Genomic DNA, 15,555 nt, shown 5'->3' on the forward strand with positions numbered 1-15,555 from the left:
TGTCGGATGAGGTGAAACTTCTCAGAGCTGCTCTGCAACCTCTTTCTCCCCGTCTCCCTTCCTCCCCCGGCTCTTCTTTCCTGGGTGCCAGACCAACACTGGATCTGAAGGCTTTCCTTGCCACTCCTGCTCCTTCTGCCCTCTACTTTTCTCAAGTATTACCTGCAACAAATCTTTGGCACCTTGATCTTTGTTATGACATCTGCTTCCCAGAGAACATAAACGACAGTTGTTATTAAAAAATGAACCGACTCAGAAAAATACAACAGAGAAAAGAACAAATCAACTAAGTCCTACTATTGCAGCACATCCACTAGTGCACAGAAGTAGGTGTGGGATTGCTGGGCAGCTGGCTGGGTGGGGACACGGGGCAGGGATTTCTGTGTGTCCTCTTCACTTAAGCTCACATTAGAACAGTGTCTGCATATAGTGGGTACTGACATGCTTGTTCAATGAATGGACAGATCAAGCAGTTTATTTTTAAAAAGTTTTACTGGAGTATGATTGACTACTCAAATAATTTTCTAAAAATGGGATGATACTATATTTTTTTCCATTAAACAAAAACAATATTGAGTTTAATTTTACTTTAATTTATGAGAAGGAAAAGCTTTAGTAAAACATAAGGAATTTCTGAACTGTAGAAAAGATTCATCATCACAAAAGGTAATGGTTTCTGGTAGCATCACTCTAAGATTTAAAAGTGTTTAAAAAATTACCTAACATTTGATATTCTCAATCATTTTTCCAGACCAATTTTTGAGTTCTGTCACCATTCCTTAAAAAATTCTCTGAGTTTAAAAAATGGAAGTATCTTAAGCCTATAAATTTATTTGTGATAAACTGATGTCCTTTCAATATTCACTTTAAAATCTAAAAACATAATATGTTTCTGCATATATGCAAATCTCTGTATCTCTTTAACTTGGATTTGCATTTAAAAAAATTATACCATGCAAATCTCTCATAGTCCTACTTCTAGGTATTTTAGACTTTGTGAGAATGTAAATATCATTTCAAAGCAACTACATGATAATTTAGAATAGCACAATTTGTTGCTCTCATGAACAATCCAGAGTGTGAGGACCACAGAAGACTCTGGGAAGTGAAGAGCAAGTATTAGTAGCATCACATCCTGTCAGATGGAGGCCTGCTAACCGCTCTCAGCAACTTCTCATCTGATCCCCATTTTTGTTTAGCTGGTCTTCTCCTTGTTGACAGAGCCTTTTTGCCACCAAAGGGACTAAATGCTGAATTTTAATATCAGCCTCCCTTGCAATGAGAATCTGGATATATGAGATATAAAAGGAAATGTGTTGAAGATCTGGGAAAGATTCTTTTTTTTTCTCTAATAAGAGAGAGACAAGCAGGAATAGAGCCCACTCCCCTCACTTTCTTCCTGTCTTTGAACATTGATGTATGAGAATGTGATGCCTGGAGTTCTGGCAGTCATCTTGCAACCATGAGGGGAAAATAGAGAGAAGCTCATAAAAGTGACTTGATGTCATCAGATCACTGCATCTGTCAACTCTGGAATCATCTAATGGAATAGTAGAATGTTACCACTTGCTCTGGAATGTGTCTCGTGTCCTGTTAGATGCAGCCCAAACCAGATTACCTGATACACTTTCTAAATTTGCCTTTGCCTCTCTCTGCTCTTTGTCATACAACCCATTTCTAGTTGATGGTCCCACTTTGAATGTCTCAGTGGCTTAGTTGGAGAAGGAAATGGCAACCCACTCCAGTATTCTTGCCTGGAGGATCCCATGGACAGAGGAGCCTGGTGGGCTGCCGTCTATGGGGTCGCACAGTCAGGCACGACTGAAATGACTTAGCAGCAGCAGCAGTAGCGGTTGTGGCTTAGTTAATACCTCCAGATCTCACCATTGCTAGCTCTCTGCTGTCCCATACATTTTCCCTCTTGCCTCTTCATTTAAAGCACTACTGACTGGCTGATTACTCTACGCCACCATTCCTCCAATCCTTTGGCCACCTGATGTGATGAGCCGACTCATTAGAAAATACCCTGATGCTGGGAAAGATTGAGGGCAGGAGGAGAAGGGGAAGACAGAGGATGAGACGGTTGGATGGCATCACTGACTCAATGGACATGGGTTTGAGCAACCTTGGGGAGGTGGTGAAGGACAGGGAAGCCTGGCGTGCTGCCGTTCACAAGGTTGCAAAGAGTCAGACACGACTGAGTGACTAAACCACAATTGAATCAGGAACCACCCTGCTGCTCCTGGCGAGAACCGCCGCCAGAGATGAGAAGATCAACTGGCTTCAACGTGCTGTGACACTGAAATCTCTCAGAACCACAGGAAGAAAAATCTTGTAAGTTATTACCAAACATGTGCATTACATAGAAATTCAATTTTAAACAATAAGAATTTTAAAGACACTGACTCCATGTACAAAAAACCAGAATTCAGAAGCAGTGTGGGAACCCACGGTAATTGAGTAGGTCCACTTCCAAGGACCCATGGAAAGTTGCTGAAGTAAACATATGTTTAAGCATCTTTAAAAAACAAAACTAAAAAAATGATTAAAGTAAATTTTCATTATTGTCTTAAAACCCAAGAATATCAAATGTGTGTTAAGGACTACTTTGTGGGGCTGGATTTCTGTCCAGTTTAGGAAGTATTTAAAAATGACTTTGAGTTTATTGTTAGCTTAATGGTTTTTACTGAGGACAACCATCTAAAGTCAAATTGACTTCTAGCTGCTTCATTTAGTGAACACAAATCCTCAGGAAATTTGTCAGTATAAAAGGAATAATTCTAAAGGCAATCTCTTCTGTTCCTTAAAGAAGTACTTGATGATAGGTCCTTAATATTCTGAAGAAATAACTAGTGGTAGAAGTTACGCCACAGAACTTCTGGATTTTTCATGATAGTGAAACGAAGTTAAAGTTTGTAACTTAATGCAACATGGTGCTCTGTGCAACCTCAGTTTGAACAAACTTAAGTTCCAATTTCAGTTAAAAAAATGAGCTTGGACATCCCACCCAAGCATTTTCCAACAAAATGGACCTGCAGGGAATTCTTGGGTGACCTCTTTATTGTCCAGATCTATTTTTATTGGGCTTTTACATTGCAGACTTAAAAACTGCAAGGAAAAAAAGAGATGACAGATGGATCCAGTTTTGAAAGATGTTATCACCCAATGCTGCTGCTGCCAAGTCACTTCAGTCGTGTCTGACTCTGTGCGACCCCGTAGACAGCAGCCCACCAGGCTCCGCCGTCCCTGGGACTCTCCAGGCAAGAACACTGGAGTGGGTTGCCATTTCCTTCTCCAGTGCGTGAAAGTGAAAAGTGGAAGTGAAGTCACTCAGTTGTGTCCAACTCCCAGCGACCTCATGGACTACAGCCTACCAGGCTCCTCCATCCATGGGATTTTCCAGGCAAGAGTACTGGAGTGGGGTGCCATTGCCAATAGTAACATGTAAAATCTTAATCAAAAAAACTGTAAAATAAACTTATGACCCTTATGAAATGATTGGAAATTTTAACAACTACTAAATATTTGATGATATATGAAAAGATTACTGTTGACTTTTTTTTTTTAACATATGATAATAGCACTGTGGTTGTGTCCAGAAAAAAAAAAGTCATTATCTTTAGGGAGCTATACAGAAATGTTTCTGGATGAAATGAAGGGATTTCTGAGAATGATTCAGAATAAGGGATGATGCAGCAGATGGGGGTATGGAAGAAATAAAATTATCCATGAATTTGATAATTTTTGAACCCAGGTAATGGGTAAGTGAGAGTTCACATTGCTATTCTATTTTCAGTTCAGTTCAGTTCAGTCGCTCAGTCGTGTCTGACTCTTTGTGACCCCATGAACCGCAGCACACCAGGCCTCCCTGTCCATCACCTACTACCGGAGTCCACCCAAACCCATGTCCATCGAGTCAGTGATGCCATCCAACCATCTCATCCTCTCTCGTCCCCTTCTCCTTCTGCCCTCAATCCTTCTCAGCATCAGGATCTTTTCCAGTGAGTCAGCTCTTCACATCAGGTGGTCAAACAGGAATTTCAGCTTCAACATCAGTCGTTCCAATGAACACCCAGAACTGATCTCCTTTAGGATGGGCTGGTTGGATCTCCTTGCAGTCCAAGGAACTCTCAAGAGTCTTCTCCAACACCACAATTCAAAAGCATCAATTCTTCTGTGCTTAGCTTTCTTTATAGTCCAACTCTCACATCTATACACGACCATTGGAAAAACCATAGCCTTGACTAGACAGACCTTTATTGGCAAAGTAATGTCTCTGCTTTTCAATATGCTGCCTGGGTTGGTCATAACTTTCCTTCCAAGGAGTGTCTTAATTTCATGGCTGCAATCACCATCTGCAGTGATTTTGGAGCCCGAAAAAATAAAGTCAGCCACTGTTTCCTCTGTTTCCCCATCTATCTGCCATGAAGTGATGGGACTGGATGCCATGATCTTAGTTTTCTGAATGTTGAGCTTTAAGCCATCACTTTCATCAAGAGGCTCTTTAGGTTTTCTTCACTTTCTGCTATAAGGGTGGTGTCATCTGCATATCTGAGGTTATTGATATTTCTCCTGGCTATCTTAATTCCAGCTTGTGCTTCTTCCAGCCCAGCGTTTCTCATGATGTACTCTGCATACAAGTTAAATAAGCAGGGTGACAATATACAGCCTTGATGTACTCCTTTTCCTATTTGGTACCAGTCTGTTGTTCCATGTCCAGTTCTAACTATTGCTTCCTCACCTGCATACAGATTTCTCAAGAGGCAGGTCAGGTGGTCTGGTATTCCCATCTCTTTAAGAATTTTCCACAGTTTATTGTGATCCACACAGTCAAAGGCTTTGGCATAGTCAATAAAGCAGAAATAGATATTTTTCTGGAACTCTCTTGGTTTTTCGATGATCCCGTGGATGTTGGCAATTTGATCTCTGGTTCCTCTGCCTTTTCTAAAACCAGCTTGAACATCTGGAAGTTCACGGTTCACGTATTGCTGAAGCCTGGCTTGGAGAATTTTAGCCTTTGTTTAATATTTACTACAGTAAAAGTTAACATAGTTTGTATCCTTTGGCAGCATTTAGGATAACTGTCACCTTAGTATTATTTTTCAAGGAATTGGAATGTTGAACTGAACCTCTTTTCTCCAGTTTGTTCTCCATCCTTAAACTGTTACTTCTCCTCAGAGCCTCCTTTCTTTTTATCCTTTTCCTGTTTCCTTTATTGTCTTATTTGCTCCCATGGCTTTTATTATCAACCGCGCGTGCTGACAATTCTCAAATCTGAATCTCCTCTGGTATATCCAACTCTGTCTCCTCCTGTTTGTGAATCCCTACACATTTCCCAGCTTGGAGGTCTCAAAGGCAACTCAGGCTCTTGTCTCCATCCCCACTCCTGTCCCTTTTTGTCAACCACTGTCTTAGTGACTGCTGAGAATCATGGGCTTTTCTCTGTTTGGTTCATGCCCGTTATTCTAGTTCTTACAGTGAGGACTAGGCTGTGTCTTTATCTTACAGTGATTCATTTTATGAGTGAACTGAGTGCTTATTGAATGACCATCAATGGACATTCTATTATCCTGGATGGTATGTCTCATTGCTTCACACAGTGCCTGGCATAGAATTAACTGTCAAGGATCTCTTGTTGACTGATTTTATGTTTTGTTTTGTAATTAAAGAGCTATTTAAACATACGGAATAAAAAAGATAGAAGAATAATAAGTAACGATCTGTGTACCACCACTCAGCTCAAGAAGTAAAAATTTAGGGATAAAATTCAAGACTCTGTGTATCCTCCATAATCCCATCTTTCTCCCTCCTTTCCCGAAGGCGATCAATGTCCTCAATTTTTTTCCTTTTTCTGATGTGGTGTGCCTGGAATGTGGGGTCTTAGTTCCCTGTAGCTGTCCAGTTGCTGAGGCGTGTCTGATTCTTTGCGACTCCATGGACTGCATGGGGCACGCCAGGTTTCCCTGTCCTTCACTATTAGTTCCCTGACCAGGAATCAAATTGTGCCCCCTTCAGTAGAAGGATGGAGGCTTAATCACTAGGCCACTAGGGAAGTCCCCTCAATTTAAAAAAAAAATTTTTTTTGGAGAATAGTTGATTTACATTGGGCTTCATTGGTGGCTTAGATGGTAAAGAATCTGCCTGCAATTTTTATATTGCTGTGTTAGTTTCTGCTGTAAGCAAAGCGAATCAGTTAAAAATATACACTTTGGATTCTTTTCCCATATAGGTCATTACAGAGTATTGAGAAGAGTTCCCTGTGCTATACGGCAGGTCATTATTAGTTATCTATTTTATATATAGTAGTGTGTATATGTCATCCCCAGTCTCCCAACTTATTCCTGCCTCGCTGCTCCCGCTTTCCCCTGGTGACCATAAGTTGGCTTTCTACATCTGTGAGTCTATTTCTGTCTTATAAACACGTTCATCTGTATCATTTTTTTTAAGATTCCATATATAAGCAACATCATAAAATCTTTGTCTTTCTCTGTCTGGCTGACTTCACTTAGTATGATAATCTCCAGGTCCATCCATGTTGTTGCAAAGGGCATGCTTGCTTTTTTTTTTTTAATGGCTAAGTATATGTACCACATCTTCTTTATCCATTACTCTGTTGATAAACATTTAGGTTGCTTCCATGTTCTGGCTAGTGTAAATGGTGTTGCGAGAGAACATCCAGGTGCATGTATCATTTCCAACTCTGTTTTTTCTGAATACATGCCCAGGAGTAGGGCTGCAGGATTATACTGTAGCTCTGTTCTTAGTTATTTTGGTTTTGCTTTCTGGACACACTGTGGCTTGTGGAATCTTAGTTCCCTGACCAGGGATTGAACCCAGACTCTTGGCAGTGAAAGCACAGAGTTCTAAGCACTGGACCACCAGGGAATCCACCTATTTTTAGTTTTTTAATTAATTGATTTATTTTAATTGGAGGATAATAACTTTAAAATATTGTGGTGGTTTTTTAAGGAACTCCATACTGTTCTCCATTGTGGTTGTACCAACTTACATTCCCACCAACAGTGTAGGAAGCTTCCCTTTTCTCCACACCCTCTCCAACACTTACTGTTTGTAGATTTTTTGATGATGGTCATTCTGACCAGTGGGAGGTGATCTCTCTTCGGAGCTTTGATTTACATTTCTCTATAATTAGTGATGCTGAGCATATTTTCATGTGCTTTTTGGCCATCTGTATGTTTTCTTTGGATAAATATCTATTTAGATCTTATGCCCATTTTCTGATTGGATTGTTTTTTTTGATATTGAGCTGCATTAGCTATTTGTATATTTTGGAGATTAATCCCTGTTGGTTGCTTCGTTTGCAACTATTTTCTCCAATTCTGTGGGTTGCCTTTTCAATTTTGTTTATGGTTTCCTTTGCTGTGCAAAAGCTTTTAAGTTTAATTAGGCCCCATTTGTTTATTTTTGTTTTTATTTTCATTATTCTAGGAGGTGGATCAAAAAAGATCTTGCTGTGATTTATGTCAGAAAGCATTCTGCCTATGTTTTCTTCTAAGAGTTTTATTTAGGTCTTTAATCCATTTTGAGTTTATTTTTGTGTATAGTATTCAGGAGTGTTCTAATTTAATTCTTCTATGTGTAGCTGTCCAGTTTTCCCAGCACCACTTATTAAAGAGGCTGTTTTATTTTTCCTTTGTATATTCTTGCCTCCTTTCTCTTAGATTAGGTGACCAGAGGTGCTTCACTGTCCTCAATTTAACATTTATCATCCCAGTTTATATATTTCTATTTTTAAGACTGTGTAGGGACTTCCCTGGCAATCCAGTGGTTAAGACTTCACCTTCTGATGCAGGGGATGTGAGTTCCATTCCTGGTGGGGGAGCCAAGATCCCATATTCTAACTAAATGAAGAAATAAGTCCGTGTGTGCTAAGTCGCTCCAGTTGTGTCCGACTCTTTGCAACCCCATGGACTAGCCAGCCAGGCTCTCCTATCCATGGGATTTTTCAGGCAAGAATACTGGCGTGGGTAGCCATGCCCTTCTCCAGGGGATCTTTCTGACCCAGGGATCGAACCTGCTTCTCCCTGTGGGTCCTGCATTGCAGGCAGACTCTTTACCACTGAGCCACCCAGCCCAATTCAGTCGCACATGTCCGACTCTTTGCGACCCCATGAAATGCAGCATTGCAGGCTTCCCTGTCCATCACCAACTCCCGGAGCTTGCTAAACTCATGTCAGTTGAATTAGTGATGCCATCCGACCATCTCATCCTCTGCTCATAGACAATTAAATATGCATTCTGAATTTCCAAGTCCGAAGCCTCAGGATTATTTTTCTTGCCTCCCTAAATCCAGTGTAATCAAAACAGAGAAATCTCTTCTCATCACTGCACTTTAGAGTGCATACAAAGTAGGCACTGTATAAACAAACACACACGCATGCACACACACAAGCATAGAAGAGGAAAAATAATTAGAAACCAGGGGACTCATCAATGCTCTGATTTAGAACCTGCTCAAATTTATGAATTCAAATGTTTTGAACCTAATCCAACTCCTCTCAAGTTCAAATTTACTTGACATTTGGTGTATTGTGACTTCCTGTTTTTGTAGAACAGTTTCAAAAATGGTTCAATAAGCTTTTTGGGCCGAGTCTAACTCCTGCAGTGCAAGATTTGGAATATTTAGCAGTAAGTGAAGAAGAAACACATGCAATATATTTCTTAAAATGTGCATATTTTCAAAAACTCAAGGGGAAAAGTACTTGACCTCGTATATCTGTGGTTTCATTGAACACTTGAAAATTAGTTAATGACATTCAGAGACACAAAGATACAGATGGATTTTTCCATCCAGTTTGCAGAATGCATAGCCATCAACCAGTAATGATAGAATCCACAGGAAGGCACCCTCAATTTTTGTAGAAACAGGAAAGAATTAAGATTTAGTGTCTGGCTCTTTGTCAGTTGGATGCATCATTAACAAGGAAATCGAGAACACAGCAAAAGACTCTAAAAATGTACTTGCATGTTTTACATTTATTATATCTCTGCAGTGTAATTGCCAGTGTATGGCCCATGGTGAAAAATAAGCTAGCAAATACCAAATCCACCAATAGTTCACTGGCAAGTCTTCTGGAGCCTTAGTGAAGGTCTACAATAGCTCTTATTGTCATATGAAAGCATTTATCCAAGTAAACAAATACTTAGAATATGGCAAGTAGGGTTATGGAACCCCACTTCCTCAGCCCCAACAGCCTCAGACTACCTTAGCTTTTAAACTCAAGAAAATTGTATTCCTAGCTAAGTGCCTCCTACTTCCCCTTCAGACCCCAAGTGACTCTGGGAAGTCACAAGGGTGTCTCACACGTGTTCAGGAATAAATCAACATACATTAAGTGCTTCTATTTTCTCTCAGGGCTTTGGTGGGTATCCACTGAGTCTACTGAGCTCCTCCAACCTGCTCCCTGTCCCATGGCTTTGCAATGTACTGCTAAAGCTCAGGGAGAAAATATCTTCCCTGTGGCACAGTCTTCAGGGCTTCCCTGGTAGCTCAGCTGGTTAAGAATCCGCCTGCAATGCAGAAGAACCCGGTCAGATTCCCGGGTCGGGAAGATCCCCTAGAGAAGTGATAGGCTACCCACTCCAGTATTCTTGGACTTTCCTGGTGGCGCAGATGGTAAAGAATCCGCCTGCAATGTGGGAGACCTGGGTTCGATCCCTGGGTTGGGAAGATCCCCTGGAGGAGGGCATGGCAACCCACTCCAGTATTCTTGCGTGCAGAATCCCCATGGACAGAGGAGCCTGGCAGGTTGCAGTCCATGGGGTCGCAGAGTCGGACACGACTGAGCGGCTAAGGCCAGCACACACAGTCTTTCGTGCTCCCAAACCTGTAAAACCTTCACTGTGTGCCAAGTGGCATTGGTTCCTCTTCAGGCTGAACCATGCCAACACCTGCCGTGTTCTATGCAGGAATGCAGATACCATACTTCTCTCTAGTAAGTTCGCATCTATCATCTGGGGCAGTATGCTCTGTTTCCACTCTCCTCTGTCTCTGCAAAATTTCCTATGGGGCAACTGTGAATATATGTATATATATATACACATACAATGGATACTACTCAATCATAAAAAAATGAAATCTTTATGGTTGAGTAGTATCCATTGTATGTATATATATATATACATGTATATATATATATGTATACATATACATGTATATATACGTATACACATATACATATACACGTATACATATGTATATATATGTGTGTATATATATATCACAACTTCTTTATCCATTTATCTATTGGTGGACACTTAGGTTGCCTCCATATTTTGGCTATTGTAAATAACACTGGAATGAACATGGGGATGCATGTATCTTTTCCAAATAGTGTTTTGTTTTCTTTGGAAAAATACCCAGGGTGGAATTCCTGGATCATATGGTAGTTCTATTTTTAATGTTTCATACTGTTTTCCATAGCAGCTAGCACCATTTGGTCCTGTCTGTTGTCATTTGTTAAAGTCATGGAAATGGGGGACATGTGCCCTTAGTAATTTTTTTAAGATATATTTCACAGATTATTTAACATATTATTGAAAAGAGTGCTTTGCAAAGATAATTAAAAAGCATGTATGGCTTATTATTTTATATGCCAATCATATATATATATATGCATTTCTTGTTCTTGTTGGGGAGGGCAGGAGGGAGATTTGGAAATGTTCTAGGATCTGAAAACAGCAAAAAACGGATATAACTGCTAGGCTCTGTACTTCTTTAGCAGATGATGAAACTGTTCAAGGTGATTTACAGAAAGAACTTTTGGAGTATGAAAGCATTAACTTCTTAACAATATCATATACATTGGAAGAGATAATTTTAGTTCAGTTAATAAAAATTTGATGGGGTATATTATGGGACCAGGTTCTGAGTGTGTGCATGGGATAAAAAGATGAATTTGAAGTGGGTCTGCCCTCAAGGAGTTCACAGTAAAGTGACAGACAAACAAATCATTGATGTTTAAAGTGTTAGACCAAGCAGTAAGTGCTCAAAGTACAGAAATCATATAAAGGGGTTAGGATTAAGTGTGTCTGGGGTGTTGAAGGAGGAGGAAATGGAACATACAGCACCTAGCACATAGGAGAAGCTCAAAAATGTTAGTTCCCTTCTCCCCTTCTTTTAGATGTAATATGTTGACCTTTATATGCAAAAATTATGACTCCATCAGCCAAATGTCAAGAGGATACGGATTCAGAATTCTTTGCTTGTTGAGGGTTGCTAGTAAAGACTTCTCTGCATTAAAATTTCTTTTGATTCTTCTGAAAACTAGTGACCAATATTTACAAAACTGCTGACCAGTGCAACGGGCATGTGAGGAAAAAAGAACAGACACACAAATCAATACTCAACTGTAAACCTGTGGTAAATGAACCGACTATATCTGCTAAAGATTCTTCTATCTATACATTCATTTCAGCAGCATTGGAAGCCTACCAAACTTCGAAAAGGAGCAGGTATTAAACTTTTCTTAAGCACTCCAAGAGCATAGGTGGGTAAGGACCTACTCCTAGGGCTTGTGAGTATGAAGGTTTGGTAGACGGATTGGAGGGAGACAGTGTGAGACTACTGTCCACTGCAATACAAAATGTTTGAAGCCTTAGGTTTATTTAAGAGAGATATGCAAGTGCTATAGTCCAAGAGATAACATACCCATTTATTTATAGAAATATGAAAACACTGCTTCAAGTTACTTACCAAGTAAATAATTAAACTCCCTGAATCGCCAAGTAAAAATGATGTTCCAGGAAGAAGAGCTGAGTTTATCTTGTGATTTCCTGAGCTCTGGGTACACTATTTTGAACAACTTGGTCCTCAAGAAAGAAATAGTTATATGTATCTCACAGATTGTGAGGCCAGTTAATGAACTGATATAATGGCTTCATTACTACATGATTCATTTCCCTCTTGTCCTCTCTTTGAAGCACTATGACCAATAATTGTAATTTAAGATAAGACACGGAATCTGTGCTCAATTCAGTAGCACAGGCATTAAGGTCTTACACATGACATAGTGGAGCAGTATCTCATGCCTTTCCTTAGATCATCCCATCCCTTGTCACTTTGTCTATATGATAATGCCATGCCAATTGTTTTGTCTCTCTTTTCTATTCATTTCTTTCCACTTTCAAAGCATTTTCACATACATTTTGTCATATCGTTCTGTAAAATATTGAGGACAGGCATTTTCAGCCTTATTTGACTAGTGGTAAGTGAAGTTTTAGCTAGGTTAAACCATTTACCCAAAGTTACATTCATTCAAAAGTACATAGTTTGCATTTACTATGTGCTAGATGCTATAACATGAACTAGAGACACAGAGGAGAATAAAACACAGCCCCCTCCCTAAAAGAGGAGTCAGGAAAGTAAAGAGACAATTACAGGATCAAAGGATAAGTACAAAAATAGGGGTTAAGCAGAGGGCACTAAACATAAGCCTTAGGGTCATTCTATTCCAGAACTGGGAGGCAGAGTGAGTAAGGGAAAGCTTTATTGGTAGGTGATATCTAAATTGAGATCTGAAGGACAAGTGGAATTAACTAGATGAAGATGGCATGGAGATGGACAAAATTATAAACAGGAAACAGTGATACGCAAAGGCTCAGAGTGAGAGGAATATGATGCATCAGGGAAGCTGCTTTTAGCACACTGTAGAAAGGGTGAGGAAAAAGGCGAGGCTGCCATATTTCGTCCCAGAGGTTGTGCACTGCACTACTCCAGAAAGCGTCATTCACATAGACTAGGATGGGAACACCTCTAGAATCGAGCAAGCTGGCTTCCCTGCAAGAAGAAGGGTGCAGGCCCTTGAAAACCAAGCATGCTAAGGTGTCTGCCGACAGCCTGAGGGTATGAAAGCCATCGAGGGAGATTGACTCCATCAGGCTTGCAGTTTGGAAAGATTGTACTGCCTGTGGTCTAGAGAACAGACCCAGGGAAAACCAGCTAGGAAGCTGCCCCAATAAGACAGGTGTACATTGAGACTGGCCTGAGGTGAGGCCCTGGAGACAGCTTCCCAGGTGGCACAGTGGTAAAGAATCCACCTGCCAACGCAGGAGATGCTGCTTCGATCCCTGGGTCGGGAAGATCCCCTGGAAGTGGAAATGGCAACCAACTCCAGTACTCTTGCCTGGAAAATTCCATGGACAGAGGAGCCTGGTGGGCTACAGTCCAAGGGGTCACAAAGAGTCGGACACGACTGAGCACAAACAAAAAGAAGATTGGGATCAGAATAAGTGATAGATTTAAAAGATATGACAAAAACAGAAGTGATCAGATTTGGAAGAGCCTCAGTTTTTGTTCCTAGACTAAAGGAGATTCATGGTAACGTCATTTACTGAGATGAAGATATAGGAAGAGGACTGGGCTTAGGGGAGCATTATTAGTTTTTTTTGGATATGCTGAGTGTGAGGTGACTTTGCCACATCCAAGACAGGAGTTGAGTAGTCGACATGAGGAGAAATGTGGCTGGCCTGATGCACAGAAATGCCTTTTGGCCAAAGACAAAGTGTTAGCATGTGCCCAAGTGGAGCTGGTCAGAGCGGCTGTGGTTTCAAGGGAGTGGCTCAGTGGAGTTGGAAGAGGGCTGAGGAGGACAGGAAGGGGAGATAAGAAAAAAGAGATATCCCTCATGAGAAATTTGGCTGTGAAGAAGAGACAGGGAGTTGACAAATTTTGTGAATTTATGTAGTCATTTTTCTGGAGGAAGGTTGAGAATGGTGCCTCGGATTCTACAGCGTAGATTCAATGAGGCTGAAAGGCCAGCATCAAACGTTAAAAATGCCCCATCAGGGGTTTCCCTTTTAATACCTCTAACCACTTCTCTGATATTCCTTTGCAGTTTCTCTTCTCTCCTTTATCACCCATCACTTTATGTTCTAAGGTGAATGAATCTTACTTTCTCTCCTGTTTTTGATTTGCTTTTCCAACACAGCCATCTAAAAAAGTTGAAAATAAATGGAATTTTAAAAACCAAAGTGGAACAATGGAAGTCTTAACCCAGAGCTGACACATTATTCATTGTAGCAACCCCTCACAGGAAAAATTTAAATAGCTTATTTCTAAATCACTGTAATAACTTAGCTCTTCCTACTTTGATCTACATCTGAAAAGTTTTTTCTGTGTTGCTGAATTTTATACTTTGCCTAGGGAAGCAAAGTAGGATTTTGAGTAAGCATTTAAAGAAAAGAAAAAAAATCTTAGTATATATTGAGTAGAATTACTACATTTACAGCTAACATTCCCTCCATTTTCATTCTTTTAAAATCAGAAATATGCCATTATTTATTGAATTTATACTCAGTAGCCAGCACTATAGGGGATATCAAAGAATTATAAAGCATGGCTAGTGCCCACTAGAAGTTTCTAATATAATGAGGGAAACAAAACAAATACAAAATAAAGTATAAAATGTTACAGAAGATTGATATCATTAAACAATTAAATGAATAGATGAATAAAAAAATAAAACAATGAAGTGCTTAACTGAATGCCACTGATTATACCTGTTTTAGGAGGTCAAGGACAGTAAAGATCAAGAGCCATGGAAAGGATTTCCTGGTCTAAAGAATGCACCTTCCAACAAACTAACACAAAAAATAATTTTACAATATTTACTTTAGAAAACGACCGTATTTCTTCAGTTCTAAGACATCAGCTTTTCACATTTTATTGACACTACAATAGACATACTAGCTAGCATTCATTTTGGACTTTGTACAAGGTACAAGTGCTTTATATGTGTTGACTTGTTAATATGGATCATTTCATTTATAATATGGAAATATTTCACCTCCTCCTCCCTGAAAGAGTGCTATTAAACCATTGGTACAAACGTAAACTCCATGACTGTACAGAATCCAGAAAGTATGGTGTATGGAGGAATAAATAGTGCTTATAGATGAAAATGCATAAAAATACATTGACAAGACTTTCTAAGCTTCTTAGCCTTGATTGTTAGGCCCTTGCTAATGACTTTGTGAGGATCACCTGTAGCCCTGATACCCTTGAACAGTAGCTAATCTGTTGCATCAAAGGCCAAACCGGCTTTAAAACTGGAAAGTCTGCTCATTCAAAATTCACCCCCATTCGGCAACCATATACCTAGCTCTGCTTGTGGCTTTCACCTAGGCTGGGAAGGTGGCTCTGATTTATTTACAAACAGGGGATCAACTATCTAAATCATCAGTGTAAAGTCAAAATAGATGATTATATTGGTTTGGGTTTTGAAGGAGCAGTTTGTGAGACAGAGATTGGTAAATTAAGATTGATTGTTTTTTAGGGTCACCACCTTGGGGGAATGAGGAGCAGCTGGATGTGCTATAAAGTTGCTGCATACTCCTTAGCTGATCCGAGGTGTGGGGGAGCTCCGAAATGAAGGTGTCCTGAATTGGGGTTGGGGCTGGACAAAGGCTCCCTGGAGCTCACTGGATATGAGTACCCCCAGGGAGAGTCTGGACTCCGCAGTGTGGCCGTTGCTCTTGGCTGAGGGCACTTCCTGGGTTGTTGCTGTTGTTCACTCGCTAAGTCGTGCCCAGCTC

Source organism: Dama dama, chromosome 8 (genome assembly GCF_033118175.1).
Source record: "Dama dama isolate Ldn47 chromosome 8, ASM3311817v1, whole genome shotgun sequence".
In the NCBI taxonomy this organism is placed as follows: domain Eukaryota; kingdom Metazoa; phylum Chordata; class Mammalia; order Artiodactyla; family Cervidae; genus Dama; species Dama dama.